The sequence below is a fragment of the Papaver somniferum genome, chromosome 6 (genome assembly GCF_003573695.1).
Source record: "Papaver somniferum cultivar HN1 chromosome 6, ASM357369v1, whole genome shotgun sequence".
Classification (NCBI taxonomy): Eukaryota; Viridiplantae; Streptophyta; class Magnoliopsida; order Ranunculales; family Papaveraceae; genus Papaver; species Papaver somniferum.
This window is the reverse complement of record NC_039363.1, coordinates 59,427,548-59,441,917: the sequence shown is the minus strand read 5'-3', so window position 1 is coordinate 59,441,917 and position 14,370 is coordinate 59,427,548. Positions and strand designations below refer to the sequence as shown.

General features: G+C 42.2%; 1 long non-coding RNA gene across 2 annotated transcripts; it reads left to right on the top strand.

Moving 5' to 3' along the window:
• Window positions 1-1,470: 1,470 nt before the first annotated feature.
• On the top strand, window positions 1,471-4,673 carry LOC113287691. Of its 2 annotated transcripts, XR_003330238.1 has the most exons (4): window positions 1,471-2,290; window positions 2,518-2,621; window positions 3,272-4,021; window positions 4,334-4,673. It is a non-coding gene; the product is annotated as an uncharacterized LOC113287691 (long non-coding RNA). The 2 variants fall into 2 exon arrangements; XR_003330237.1 differs by lacking the exon at window positions 3,272-4,021 and having other exon boundaries at window positions 1,551-2,290.
• Window positions 4,674-14,370: the final 9,697 nt, after the last annotated feature.

Below are 14,370 nucleotides of genomic sequence, written 5' to 3'. Positions count from 1 at the left end.
AGTCGGAGATCATTCTCCTTATTCTAAATACGGTAACAAGATAATATTTATTCTATTATCTTGTTTAAAGTTTTAGTCGGCAGTTTTTTGATGAATGAAAAAGAAAAGGTCAAACTCAGAGAGTTTTCATGTTCAGTTTTATGTCTAATCCTATAACCCTACATCAGTTTTGGCGCTTGAAACTAATAACGTTCATGGCTCGAGGAAGAGAAGAACGTACAATGTCTGGCCGTGCTGCTCCTCATCTAGTGGGGATAATGAAGTTTGAGAGGATTACCAAACTTGAACGATAGGTTGAAGTGCTCACCCGTCAGAAAAAGCAAGAGCACCATCAATATCCGAATCAACGAGAGGTGGAGGAGGATGCTGATGAGGAAGACGCGTTTGATGTCATTGTTGGTAGTGTAGTGGGTAGTCAACTCGCTGCATATCAATCACATGATTCCGTGTGGGAATCTGGATTGACAGTTGACATCCCTGACCTTAATGGTAGCTCGCAACCAGATGATTCGATTAATTTTCTTTGTGATGTAGAGGAAGTTTTGGAGTTTAAAGGTGTATCACTGTTCTACATAAGTGAAAGAGTGCAAGACACAGTAGTAGTCGTGGATTGGGGCTTACCGCCACTCTACGATACATATCCGGATGATGAATTTTTTTGTCAATTAGATCGTACTGATAATCTTACGGAAGAAGATACACACAATGTAAGTATTCCTTTGGATCTCTGTCATTCGGATAACGAGTATCAAGTTTTACCTATGGTAAAAAATGTAAGTATTCCTTTGGATCTCTGTAATTCGGCTAATGAGTATCAAATTTTACCTATGGTAGAAAATTTTACATCGAGACCAGATATTTATAGGAAAATATTTTGGCATAACAAAATTCTTGGAGAAAATTATAAAAGTAAAATTCGAGGGCGAATTTTCTCGAACGCCGGCAGAGAAGCTATAACTACAAAGTTATCGGGACTTCTGGGAAGCATCGTGTGTTATGCTAGCACAAAGGAAGTTTTTGTCCATTGGCCTGGAACAAGAAGTATAGAATGTGCAGGCGTATGTCTAGCGCCTGCTATAGGTTTTTTTTTTTAGTACTTTTCCAATAAGTGTTTCCACTGATATTCAAAGAAGTTTCCAAAGCATTTGTTTTCATTCTTGTGATGGTGCATGTGCTTATTGGGCATCTTGTCAGGCATATCGTTATGCTGAGGTGAAAATAGTTCTAACTCAGTTTTCCCGCAACACTTTAATTATGGAATCCTATAACAGTAGCGGAAACTACGTACGGGTCTTGATACATGATTTTCAAGTTATGTCAAGACAAGGAAGTTTGAACTATAACGTCGACATGACAAGTACGATAGATAACATTTCTTTATCTTCGTTTCATTCCTGTGTTGGTGTGTGTGTTTATTTGTACAAGCAGAAGCTTCATCACGTGGTTGAATTGTTGAGCAATCTAGTTTGATATTAGGAAAAGGGTTTGACAGAAATGTCCTCTCCAGACATGTATCCTCTTCTAAATTGTGAGCGGAAGTCCTTTAGTTTTGTTCTTGAGAAACTGATCTCTTGGACAATGCCATCTTATTGGTGCATGCGCCATTGTGCAACTCTACTTGCCAAGAAGTTTGTTTTGGCTCTGTATACATGTGATTGCATACTTTCTATTGCGACACAGAATTCGATTGTCAGGGCCTTTCATTTTAACAAGGAAGCGCAGATAAGTCGAGAAAAGGGAGGCATGACTAGATGTTTTGTTATACTGAGTACTGCCATTGTAATTGTAAGACACTTTACTGGACTGTGTTATCTCAAAAGAGATTTTTATCGTCAGAATGAAGTACCCTCAAGGTACCTCAATCCTTTAAAAGATCTTGTAGTTGCGGCAAGAAGAATTATTGTCCCTGACGGTCTTGTGCCAGTATTTGAAATCATACCCAAGCAAAGGAAGTTTTTCTCGTTCTCTGGCATGTCCTAACAAGGGGTAAAATGTCTTTTGTCAAATCGCAAATCATCTAATATAGAAAATTAACATTTCTCGTTTTCTTCCCCATCGTTTCTTCAATAGAATCTCAGATTCTCAGGTAAATCTTTGAAGTACTAGAAATCAACCATGACTTTGAGATTAATAGCTAGGGTTTTAGGATGATTCTTGTGAAGCCATAACGCAGAAGCATAAAACCCTTCTTTATCTGATTTACCAGTATCTCTCACACCTCTCAAGTTACATATCAACTTCAAAGCTGTTAACGGATCTCGTTTAGAACCCTTTACTCGGTTGATTCAAGGTAAGATCTAACTTCAAAGTTGATTTTGTTTCATTTTATTTTTTTGTGTTAAATTGATTTAAAAAATTATAGGGTTTTACGATTTCGTGCATGTTGCAGGGTACGATATTAGATAATCTTAATTGATTAGGACAGTTCCAATATATGATTGATTAGACATAGTTCCAATCATAGCTAATCTTAATTGAGATTATTGATGTACATTGTTTGATATAAGTTTGTTGCAGAATACGAGGAATCTGAGTGTGCAAAGCTAATGAAGGGTTTAATAAGTGGTTCTTCCTCCTCCTCCTCAATTAATTCCTGATTTGAAATCCAAACTAATTTTCAGGTGAAAATTCACTAAACCCAGATTTCCTTTTCCATTTTTTTACCCAAATACTAGGAGGGTTTTGTGTAGTTGAAGTAATTTTTATGTGGGGTTGTTCATTTTGTTGTTAAGAAACCGTTGCTGCTGCTGGTGAAAGCAGTTTGATATCGATTTTGGCTTTTACATAGGTGAATTAAACCTGCAATGTCTTGAATTTTAATTAGAATAAAATGTTGATGTTGTAGAATCAGTCTAAAAGTTCTCAGCTAAGAAGAACCTTCCTCTTGACTGTAGTTAACATTGCTACGCCTATAATTTGCTATCTCAGTTATAAAAAAAGTCTAGATTCTAGTTATTAGTAGTTAGAGTACCACCAAACCATAATGTAAAAAAGAACCTAATTTTTAAAGGATTTGGTGGTTAGTTTACTTGTCCCCTAGCTCATTACTTCCAGATAAACTATTAGGACATGCCCTCTTTTTTTCTAATTAACAAATGCTAATCTCAATTATTAGACAAGTTCAGGGCACACGAACTTTCATTTCTTAAGAATTAGTTTATGGTAATCTCACTTACAGGTCTGTTTCGTGTCAATGGAAGTGGAAACTGAGAATATGCACATGAATGAAATAAAAATAAAAATGTATTGATATTTTTGTTTGTCGTTATAGTGTTAATCTGAAGAGAATCTAAGGAAAGAAAGAAGGAAAAATGTGTAATGGATTCTAGTGAGAGAAGAAGGAACAGAGAATGTGTGTAGAAGAAGAGTTGCAGTAAATGATGTCAGTCATGGCGTGTGGGGACTCATAAAGCTTGATCACGTGGGACTAAACAGTGCCAGAGTGTTACTTTAGTTTAGTATATAGTTCTTGGTTTGTCCATCTTATTAAAAACCAATAGAGAAATAGGATGGTTTATGATAATGAGGTTGCAGAGAAAGATTGCGCTCTGTGTGAAATACTGCATATGAGTTGCAAGTCTTTTAATATAGTAGGGTGCGGTCTGTGAGAGAGTAGTTGAACGCTTTTTTTCTCTCCCTTGTCAGAATCAGTTATGTGTTATGATGGAGCTTCTTGTGGAATCCTGGAGAGTCTGGGTATAGATTCATTGGCAGAGCAAGTGATGTGTGATTTACTGGTATTATATTAGCTGTTTCTGGTGGCTTTGCATAATAATTTTTATGTGCTTTGTTTTAGGACTGATTCTAGAAGCTGTTATTTCTGCTTTTTCGTCTGTGGTTTGCAATAACCAGATGGAACAGGATTTGTAGTTTGTTAACTGAGTGGTCTTTTGTTCATAGTTAAGCGTGGTGCTCGCCCTTAGCTGGAGGGGAGTGCCTTATATATGTATATGTCCAAGTACATCTTGTTGTGTACTGCTCTTGCAACAGGGAAATGCATTAGTAAATGCCAGATTAAAAGGTTTATTTCTGCCATGTATTCTTATAATGGTTATGCAACTGGGAGTTTTTTTTGTTGAGAAATGAAATAACAGTAGAGAAGAGTATTCTTGTAATGGTGAATTGCTTTTTCACCTAAGCATGTATATTTGTTTTATCGGACTTGCTCATTTACCTCGTCTGCATCTGATTAGAATATTCATATAATACGAATCGTATTGGTGTGGCGGCCAGGCATCTCTCATTGGCTGGTCTTTTATAATAGTACTACTTATATGCTTGCTCTCTCCCTTGTATCAGTAAGAGAATCTAACAAGAGTTAACTTGTATGCAGATTTATTTGGTGATCTTAGTACTTATTCCATCTTCGTAGATGATGATTGAAGAAGAAGGTCAATATGAACAGCTTTTGGTGATGATGTTGTTATATGAAGAACAAGGTCACGTGAAGAACATGGAATTGGGCTGGGATTCATCGTCGATTTTGAAAAGAATAAAACTCGTTTCTTGAGACTATAAATGGCTTTGTGCCTAGCAGGATATTTCTGTTTGTTCATTTTTCCCTAGTTAGATTGGCAGTACCATTGGGTACATATTTAGATAGGTTAGATCTTATTTGCTCAGTTGTTGCAAGATTTATTTCTTTTGTTTTTTGGAAGTATTTTCTGTATACAATGAAGCGACTACTAACCAGAAAGTCCTGAACAAAAAAAAAAAAAAAAGTTATACCCGCCATCCTATCCTACCCGACCCACCAATTAATGGGTCGGGTAGGATCTTACCCGTTTAATGGCGGGTAGGGTGGCGGGTAAAATAATTCTTACCCGCCTGTTAGCGGGTAGGGTGGCGAAATGGACCATATCCTACCCACCCTATCCGTTGTGCATCCCTATGTCCTATTATAGCAAAACTTGTTTTGAAGTTTTTGTATACACTGTTGTTATGCCATTTTTAATAGAGGTAGAGAAACACATTGGGATTATGCTAAAGGAGCTGGTGAAGAAATGGGCAAGTTACAAGGTTTCTACATGGTGGTGTTCAAGGTTTTTCCACTACAGCGACCATTATTTTAACATTTCTGGATCGCTTCCAGCAGGCAGTGAAGTTAGTTCCTTTTTCTTCCATGAGTTGTTCAATAGGGGAATCAATGATGCAACCAAATGTGTCGGAATATTTCCAGTTGATCAAGAGCGAGAAGAAATTGATGTCGATTGTCCTCTGGAAGTTTCCAACTTTAGTCTTGAAGATGCATGTTCAGTTTACATTTACATGTTGAAGTTTGAGAAAAGCTTGAGAAGGAATAATTATACAGTTGCTTATCACTGGAAAAGAAGCAGTGAGGAGTTAATATAATATCACGATATCATAAATTGTGCAACACACAATAAATGGAATTTCATGGCTACTCTTTTTACCTCAGGTCCATTGTGTTTGTTACAAACAATGAAGGTTTACAACATTGTGCATCAGCCAAGGAAAGCAGCAAAATCGGATGATCCAACCAACAAAATCTGTAGTGTAATGTGTTGTAGGATCTCTAAAGCTATTAGTTTTACTTTTGACCGGGGGAAGCAAGGAGAAAGGAAAATGGATTTTGTTTTTGACCGTGGGAAGAAAAAAAAGAGGAAAAATTCATAGACGGATTTTATTTCAGCTGGGGAGAACGATGAAGTAGAAGAACGGGCCTTGGCCTATTTTGTTGCCCGAGATCCAACTTGGATTAAGTTAATAAGGGAAAGAGTTTTACGCCAGAGAATATTGGTGTTTCACGTTTTTTAAGGCTTATGTTTCCTTAAGGATTTAGATACGTATTACCGTTTTATATTTAAGTTTATATTTTCTTTGGTTAGGCTACAAGTTTAGGGTTCTATTTAAGTTCTTGTTTAAAGTTTTAGTCGGCAGTTTTTTGATGAATGAAAAAGAAAAGGTCAAACTCAGAGAGTTTCATGTTCAGTTTTATGTCTAATCCTATAACCCTGCATCACTTATCTTTGGTGATTTTCTGGATAAAATTTGAGATTGAAAGTGTGAACACACAAATCACGAAGGCATCCGAATGCTCACAACCAATCATCGTAATTTAGAGTGATTTGTGATGATGATATCCTAGTGTTGATTCCTTGGCTCAAAACCTTCGGGTTTATCATAGCCTCATCTAACAACTCCCTGCGAGGCGTTTGCGCACGGGATATAGGTAAAAACAAAGAAAACAAAACGTACAAGTAAAGATCCATGGGGTTAGACAAGTATAAAGTGCTGAAATGTAAACAAGACCGAGGTTTACGTGGTTCAGCACTAAGGCCTACGTCCACGGGGTTTGTTATTTCACTATATTCTTCACGGTTACAAGAGTAGTCGAATGACTTTTGGGTTTACATGTTTTTATCTTCTAAAGGATTACCTTGCACTTGCAATCTCTCTCTCTTTCCCTTCCTGATTTTTCCGATCCCCTTTTCCTCTTGGTGGAGAGGGGGTATTTATAGGGTTAGAGTGTGGGACCCCTCTCTGGAGGCCGTTGGAACCTTATCTTCTAGTGTATTGTGCCCATCACGCAGACGTCTGCGTTTGCCACTTGATCACGCAGAGACATCCTCGCTCGTCCCACGGGCTGATCGACACGTATACTGCTCAGAGTGTTTAATGAGGGTAGTTGAGATGCCTGCTCGTGTCAGACAAGTGTCTTCTGCCCCTGTCACGTCCGTGTCAGCTAACTTTCTCTCCACCGTTGATCTTAACTTCTTTTGGGGATGAGATAAAGTAACTCCTTGGGGTTTATTTGGTGTTCCGTAGTGCATCGTATTTTGATGTCCTGGCCTGCATGCTTTCCACGTATTTTTCTATATACACGTGTCTGATGGTGAGATATATGTATACACAATTTGCCCCTTTTCTTCGGGCTTGAATGTTTAATGGGTGCCCTGAAGAAAAAAGTCGTTGCATATTCTTCTATCTCTCCTAATAACTTTTCCTAGATACTTGGGCACGTCTTTTATTTGTGCATTAACTGCTCATGTAACGGGCACGTTTCCCATTCCTTCATTAATTTTCTTCTCTTTCTTTCGGGTATATTAAGGAGAGAGAATTAATTTCATTCTTCCTAAACATTCTCTCAATTTTAGTTCTTCGTTCTTCAGCCTTTAAATTCTCTGTCAGTCTTCATTCTTCAGCCCTTAAATTCTCTGTCAGTCTTCATTCTTCAGCCCTTAAATTCTCTGTCAGTCTTCATTCTTCATCCCTTAAATTATTTCCATTGAGCATTAATCACGCTTGCCTCCTCTTTATTTCTGATTTGTTCTTTCTGCTGCTGTTTTTGCTGGTAAGTTTTTCTTTTCTTTGTTTCCATGGTTTTACGCTATGTTAATTTGTAAATTTTCTGCTACTGTTGTTCCTTATTTGTGATGAAGAAGTTCTTTCAATGCTTGCATGCTAGTTTGCCCTGTTCTTCGTCTTAAATCAAGGAGGCCATTGTTAGGGTAGGGATTTTATGGAATTTCGATCATGTATGCTAATTTTAGGGTTTCTGCGTTATCGTGTGTGGATTTCTATTTATGTGGTTTTTTGATCGTTGGTAATGTCCTTGAGTTTGTTTTTGACTTGTTTATGATTAATCTTTTCGCAGCCATGTCTGACCGTCCGCGGCTTCCTTATCAGACTCCTGGTTCTGGTCTATCGAGATCTCCTCCGCGTAGAGAGTCTCAAGATGATGTTCGTAGGGAAGAGGTTCCTTCGACACCTTCTGGGTCTCGAAGGGTGTTGATCGCGCGGTGTCTCGTCCGCGGATGGTATTAGGAGTACGCAGTCACCGACCCGTGCTGTCTGTTTTGATGTTCCTCCTTACGTTCTGTGAGCCCGAGCATCTGCCGCCCCCTCCTATAAGTTCTTTAAGGGAAGAATACAAAGGTGTGTTCCGAGGGTGAATCTTCAAAAATCCTTCTTTGAAGAGAAAGGCTTCCGAGGCTTTCATTGGTTCATCCGGCCCGCCGAGGAGGATGAGGCTGCCCCATTGATACGCAGCGTTTCGGTCAGTAAGAAAAAAGTAACGTTCAAGCACATTGATCTCGAGATTTTCAAGGAAAAGCATGAGCTTCAAGCCTTCGAGGTTCGTTTCTATGCCCCTGAGGATGATATTACTTATGAGCTTATCTCAAAGTATGAGTTCGATGAATTTCATTTGTTGACCACGGTTGGTGCGTTCGAAGCTGGTCTTATGCTGCCGTTGTACAAGTCAGGTGATTCCTTCTACTATGATGTGCTTGCTAGTCGTGAAGGCTCTTCCACCAATACTCACAGCCGTTCTGTATCGCAACTATCGGGGAATTATCTCCGCGCCCTGAAGGAATGCTATCTGCGGAGTAAGGGGGAACGACAATGACTTGTTACGTTCCCAATCCCGCGGAGAAGGAATGGTATACTCCTGAGAATTTCAATAACTCCTTCGGTGATTACGTCAACAGTAGGAACCGTAAGCCGTGGAGTGTCAGCCTCCGGAATCTCGCTGCTCCTCGGGCGAAATTCGTTTGTTAAATGAGGTCAGCGATGCCAAGCTGAAGTATGTTCCCGGCACGGAGGGGTCTAGTCAGCGGAAACTTTTCCCGGCCCGCGAGAGGATCAAGCGCGACCATGACTACGAGTGGCACGCTACCGTTATCGAAGTGTTGGTCCATGGGCGTACGGTTGGATCCTGGTCCCCGCGGTTGGCGTCCTACTGAGAGTAGCAAGCCGCGTGAATCTCCTCCTGCTCGTTATGGAGATTTCTGTCCCTGGCGTTTAAACTTCGCAGGTATGAATTTTCCTTATGCCCTTGACGTCGTGAGGGAGACGAGGAGGAAGGTTCTGGTGCTATACTTCCACCGAGGAGTGCCTCGACTGCTCAGGTACGCGGATTCTAGCTGCGCTTCTCTTTTTAGAAATTCAACTGTTCGGGAAAAATAATTCTTTTGTGGTTTTTAGGTGTCGAAGAAGAAAAAGATTAAGCCGAAGCAGTCTTCTACCATTGTGATGGGTGAGGCTGAGGCCCATGAAGAAGTTACAAGTCCGGTGAACGAAGAGTTTGCTGAGGATGAGGAGATTACAGATGGGGAGGAACGTACTGGTACTTCCCCTATCAATGTCGAAGAAGAGGTCTGTGGGGTCAAGATGGTGATGAAGGGAGAAACCGCGCGGTGTTATTGGTGATATTTCTGTCCCTGTTGGGATGCCACGGATACTCTCCCCACCCTTTCTCAAGAGTTTTCTTTTGATCGGCTGTATTCTACAGGGGAGTTTATGGATGATGCCCTCGATTTTCCTGAGGACTTCTCTCTACTCCCCCAATGATGATTGGGATGTCCTCGGGGTGCTAGTAACGGAGAGCTGCTGTTCAAGATGGTGGCGCGAGGAGCATGGTGCGCATGTGGGTGCCGACATTTGTGCTGATGGGGCCGTGTCAGAAAGGGGAAGTCGGTGATTGATTCGCCTGCTGCGGATCTCCCATTCGCCGACATCTGAGGGTGAGGACGCCATAATGGATTGGCTCAAGGAAAAGAATCTGCTATTTGTCCCTCATCCCGCCCCTGTTGTTGTGGTGAAAAGGATTCTGATGCGTATACCCGTCGTATGATGGAAATGTCTTCCAAGGCGCGGGTGTCTGAGGCCTGGGGAAAAATTTGAGTGTTCCCGAAGCTACCCTTGTGTCGGAGCCTCCTACTTCCGTTGCAGATATGATGGCCATAGCCGACGGGTATCAAATGGCTTTCCTCAGCAGCGTGTCTTGAGGTAAATTTTCGTACGTACTTCTACGTGACGATCCAATTCTTCGGTGAAATAATGTTTTTCGTCTTGATGTGTAGATGATGAGGAGTGAGCATTGTAACCACGTGCTGTATCAGTTCTTCAAAGCGAAATCTCTGAAGCTCGAGGCTAAGCTTCGTCACAGAGAAAAGGAATTATCTGCGGCTGAGGTGGAAATAGAAGAGCTGAAGAAAAGCCTCAAGGAGAAAGAAAGCTGGGTGAAGCGGAGGCCGTCTTCGTTCAGAGCTTGTTGCTTCGCGCTGAGTTAGAGCAAACTCGCGGCCAAGTTTCAGCTTTCACAGGTTTGGTTCTTTTTTTCTCTTTTTCCCTCGCAGTGTGTCATTCCTCTATTTCTTAGTTGTTCTGTCTGAGTCTCCCCACCCTATCTCCAGTGGGTGGTGTCCCCGAGCTGATATGGCTTCGAAACGAAAGGGCACGGCAGAAATCTCGTATTAAAGATCTTGTTCAGAAAATTAAAAGTGAAGCCAAGAAATGGGATGCTCGGGCTGAGGTATGGCGCGCAAGGCATGTTCAGATGGTCGACATGCAAAATCTGTATAACCATGACCGTGCTTTATTTAATGGTACGCTGCTGTGGACACGTGATAGTCTGCGGGAATCCCGTGAGCGTACTTCTTGTTGGAGTCTAGGATACAACTGCTGGAAGAGAATTACAAAGGCTCGATCCCTCCTTTTCCAGGAGTTGAGGATAGTGCGGTGTCTTATCAGAGAAAGGGACAATGCCCGTGCCGAAGCCATGCTCTAAGCAAGGCCCTTGCCGCGTCCCGCTTGAAGTAGCTCGTCAGGCTGAGTCTGAGAGGAATCTTGAAGTGTGTATGTACAGATTGAGCAAGGGGTATCAGAGATAAACAAAGAAGTCGACCACCTTCGTCACATGGATTCGATGAAGCAGGTAGAATTAGATGCCAGTCAATTTACTCTCACCAACCTTCAACTAGATTATAAGAAATTATCCGCGGAATATGATCATCTTGATGAAGCGCGAGATGCGGTTGTTAATGAGTATGAAGAGGCTTCGGCTTGTGTCGAAGGTATAACCCTATTCCATCGAGTGTGATTGTGTCTTTTCTGTGCTAACTCCCTGGTGTTGTCTTTTTCAGAACTCGAGGGACAACTTCGCGTTGCAATGAAAAACTTGAAAAGGCTCAATCTTCCTTAGCGCAGCAGGAAGAACAGACTAAGCATTTTAAGAGTTTGGCGGCATCCCGCGAAGAGGCCGTCGGTGCTGCTTCTAAAGAAGTGAATCGTCTGTCTTCGTTGTTATCCCAAGCCCAACAGCGGACGAGTTATTAAGCACAAGGCTCGGTGTCAATTGGCTGAGGAGACGAACAAGATGCTAGAGAAGATAGAACTTGGCCTAAAGAACGAGCATGGTCTTGTGAAGAATATCTGCGTCGTCCAGTTCCTGCTGCCTTGCCTGGCTCCTCGGGACCCTCATGGTGGGAGCGTCCCTTCAAGTCTTCGGAACGATCCTGCTGATGGGGCGGCATCATCTAGGTAGAGACCGCTGCATTTTGTAGAGACCGCAGCGTCATTATCCTTCCACTTTTTGTAATTGTAAAAAGAATATTTTTTGCTAGTATCATGTAAAAGGAATATTTTTTGATGTGTATCTTCCTTGAATTGGCCTTCACTTTTTGTAATCATCCTTTATGAAATGGATCCTTTTCTTGATATACCTGCAATGTTGGTTTGTTTTTATTTTAAGCATTGTGAAAACAAAAAAAAGGATTTTAAGTGTTTGGGTGCGATCTGAAGGGAGGTACCTTCGTGATCGTCTTGAGACCTGTCACCCCGCTGGCGAACCTGGCCAGAGGATTCCCAGACGGTGGGGGCCGAGGCAACGTTCTAGGATATGGGGTTAAAAATTTACACACCCATTCCGTCGACCCGTTGCCTTAAGATTGGTTGGGTATCTCTTTCTGCTGGGTGCCTTCCCCCTGGTCTTACACTTATGGACACTGATGGGGGAGCCCTGAGAGATTGTAGATTAACTACTTTCCCCAATATTGTCGATAGATTTAGTGATAATTTGAAAGCTTGTTTGATTGATAGGTTGAGGCCTGCAATTCCTCTCCAGAGATAGAAACATGTGAGCGGTCAGGCTCCCTTCTTCTTCTGGTACCTCACCAGTTCAAGTCTGCGTTGCCCTATGGGAAGTATGGTTTGAGCCACTTAGCATTCCAAGGATGTCGGAGGACTCGCCTTTCAGATTACGAAGGTAGTAGGAACCTTCCCGCAATCATGTATTATAAAAGGTCCTCCCCACGTAGGTGCTAATTTTCCCCATCTCTTCTCTCGTGATACTGGGATTGTTCTCAACACATACTGCCCTCTACAAAATTCCGAGCTTTACCTTTTTGTTGTACTCCCTTGCAGTCTTCGTTGATAATTTTCCATCTTTGTAATGCTGCTTCCCTTCTTCCTTCCAGTCGTCCAACCTCTAACATCATCTGTTGTGAGGTTTTTCTCCCAAGCTTCGGTCTTCGTGGTTGGCATGAGGATTTCCGTAGGGATGACTGCTTCAGCTCCATAAGTTAGAAGAAACGGGGATTCCCCGGTGGCGGATCTTCGTGTTGTCCTGTATGCCCATAACACATTGTGCAGTGTTCACCATCTCCCTTATGCTCGTCTAATTGTTTTTTGAGTATAAGGGCGAGGGTCTTGTTGGTAGCTTCCGCTTGTCCGTTGCTTTGAGGGTATATGGGGGTGGACTTGTTCTTTCTTATTTGAAAGTATCGAAGAGCATGTCTATATTTTTCCCCTGTAATTGCTTGCCATTATCAGATACAATTTCAGCGGGTATACCAATCTGCAAATGATGTTCTGGAATATGAAACACATCCACGTCTCTGATCCTGGCCAAGGCCTTAGCCTCCACCCATTTACTGAAGTAGTCCGTGGCTACTATCAAAAATCGTCTTTTCCCTGATCCTTCGATGAAAGGCCCGACGATGTCTACGCCCCATTTTGCAAATGGCCACGGGCTATCGACGGAGTTTAACATTGTTGCCGGCGTGGATCTTTTTGGCGAAGCGCTGACATTCTTCACACGTCGGGACATCCTCGCGGCATCCTGTATCATTGTCGGCCAGTAATATCCTTGCGTTTTTGCTTTGTCAGCTAGTGATCTCATGCCGCTATGATTCCCCGCGTCACCATAATGGATATCATTTAGAATTCGATGCCCCTCTTTCCGGGACAAGCAACGTAGTAATGGTCCAAGGAAGGATTTCTTGTACAGGACCCCATCCCGAAGATCATATCTTCCTACTTTGGAGAGTATCTTCCTAGCTTGTTTCTGATCCGCAGGTAAGCTTCCTTTTCGAGAAAGGCATGGATTCACTCTCCAGTCATCTTCGTTGCTGAAGTCTTCGTCTTGATTTGCTCTTGACAGGATATCTTCTTCGTCAAAGTCGTTATGGATGTCTTCTCCTACCTGGTCTTCGATATTTTCTTCCACTGTATCTTGATTGGTAGCGAAGGAGAATTGAGATGCAATCGAAGGCTCGTATACCCTTGCTATTTTAATAGCTTCGACATTTTTATCCCTCAGCATGGATGATATATATGCTAGGGCATCCGCGTGCCTGAGGTCCCTTCTGCATAAGTGCCGGAACTTAATGTTCGGGATTTGTGATGCCAATGTTTGGACCAAGGCCATGTAAGCTGAGAGGGTGTCATCGTACACATTATACTCGAGCCCTATTTGCCGTATGACAAGCTGCGAATCACTTGTCAGCCTTACATCGGTTACCCCCATCTCTATTATTATACGGAGGGCATGTACGACAGCTTCGTATTCAACATGTTGTTGGTATGCTCTTTGAATTCCAACCTAAGTGCCTGTATAATCCTTTCTCCGGTTGGGGTGATAATGACAATGCCTATTCCTGCTCCTTCCTTATTTTTGGATCCGTCGACGAAGACTTCCCATTGTCTTTGACTCGCAGGTTCGAGGATATCCATTGGATCCTTGTTTTCTTCCTCGGCTTCTGGTATTCCCTTAATCTCTTCGTCGTTGTCAAGGGGGAGGTCTGCTAAGAAATCCGCCAGAACTTGGGACTTCCGAGAATGTTGAATTTCATGAATGATGTTGAATTGGTCCAGATGGGTGTTCCATTTGGCTATTCGGCCCACTTTTCCCGTGCTTTTGAGGACTGCTTCCAATGGTGCTTTGCATGGGACCCTGACGAGGTGAGTTAGGAAGTAGGTTCTCAGTTTTTGGTAGCCCATACCAATGCGAGGATGAGTGTTCAATCTTAGTAGTTCCTTTCCGCAGAATTGAGGGTCTTGCTGACGTAATAGATAGGTTGTTCTATCTTTGTATTGGTTTTGACCAATACTGCGCTGACTGCGTCTTCTGTTGCTGCTATGTACAGTGCCAAAACCTCGTCAGGATCTGGCTTCTGCAGGATCGGGATTGAGGCTAGGTGTTCTTTGATTTTTTGGAATGCTTCCTCGCATTCAACGGTCCATTCGAACCTGCTCCCTTTTTTGAGAATATTGAAGAAATGTTTGCATTTGTCCGAGGACCGGCAATAAATCTGCCCAACGCTGCTATGGATCCATTGAGTTTCT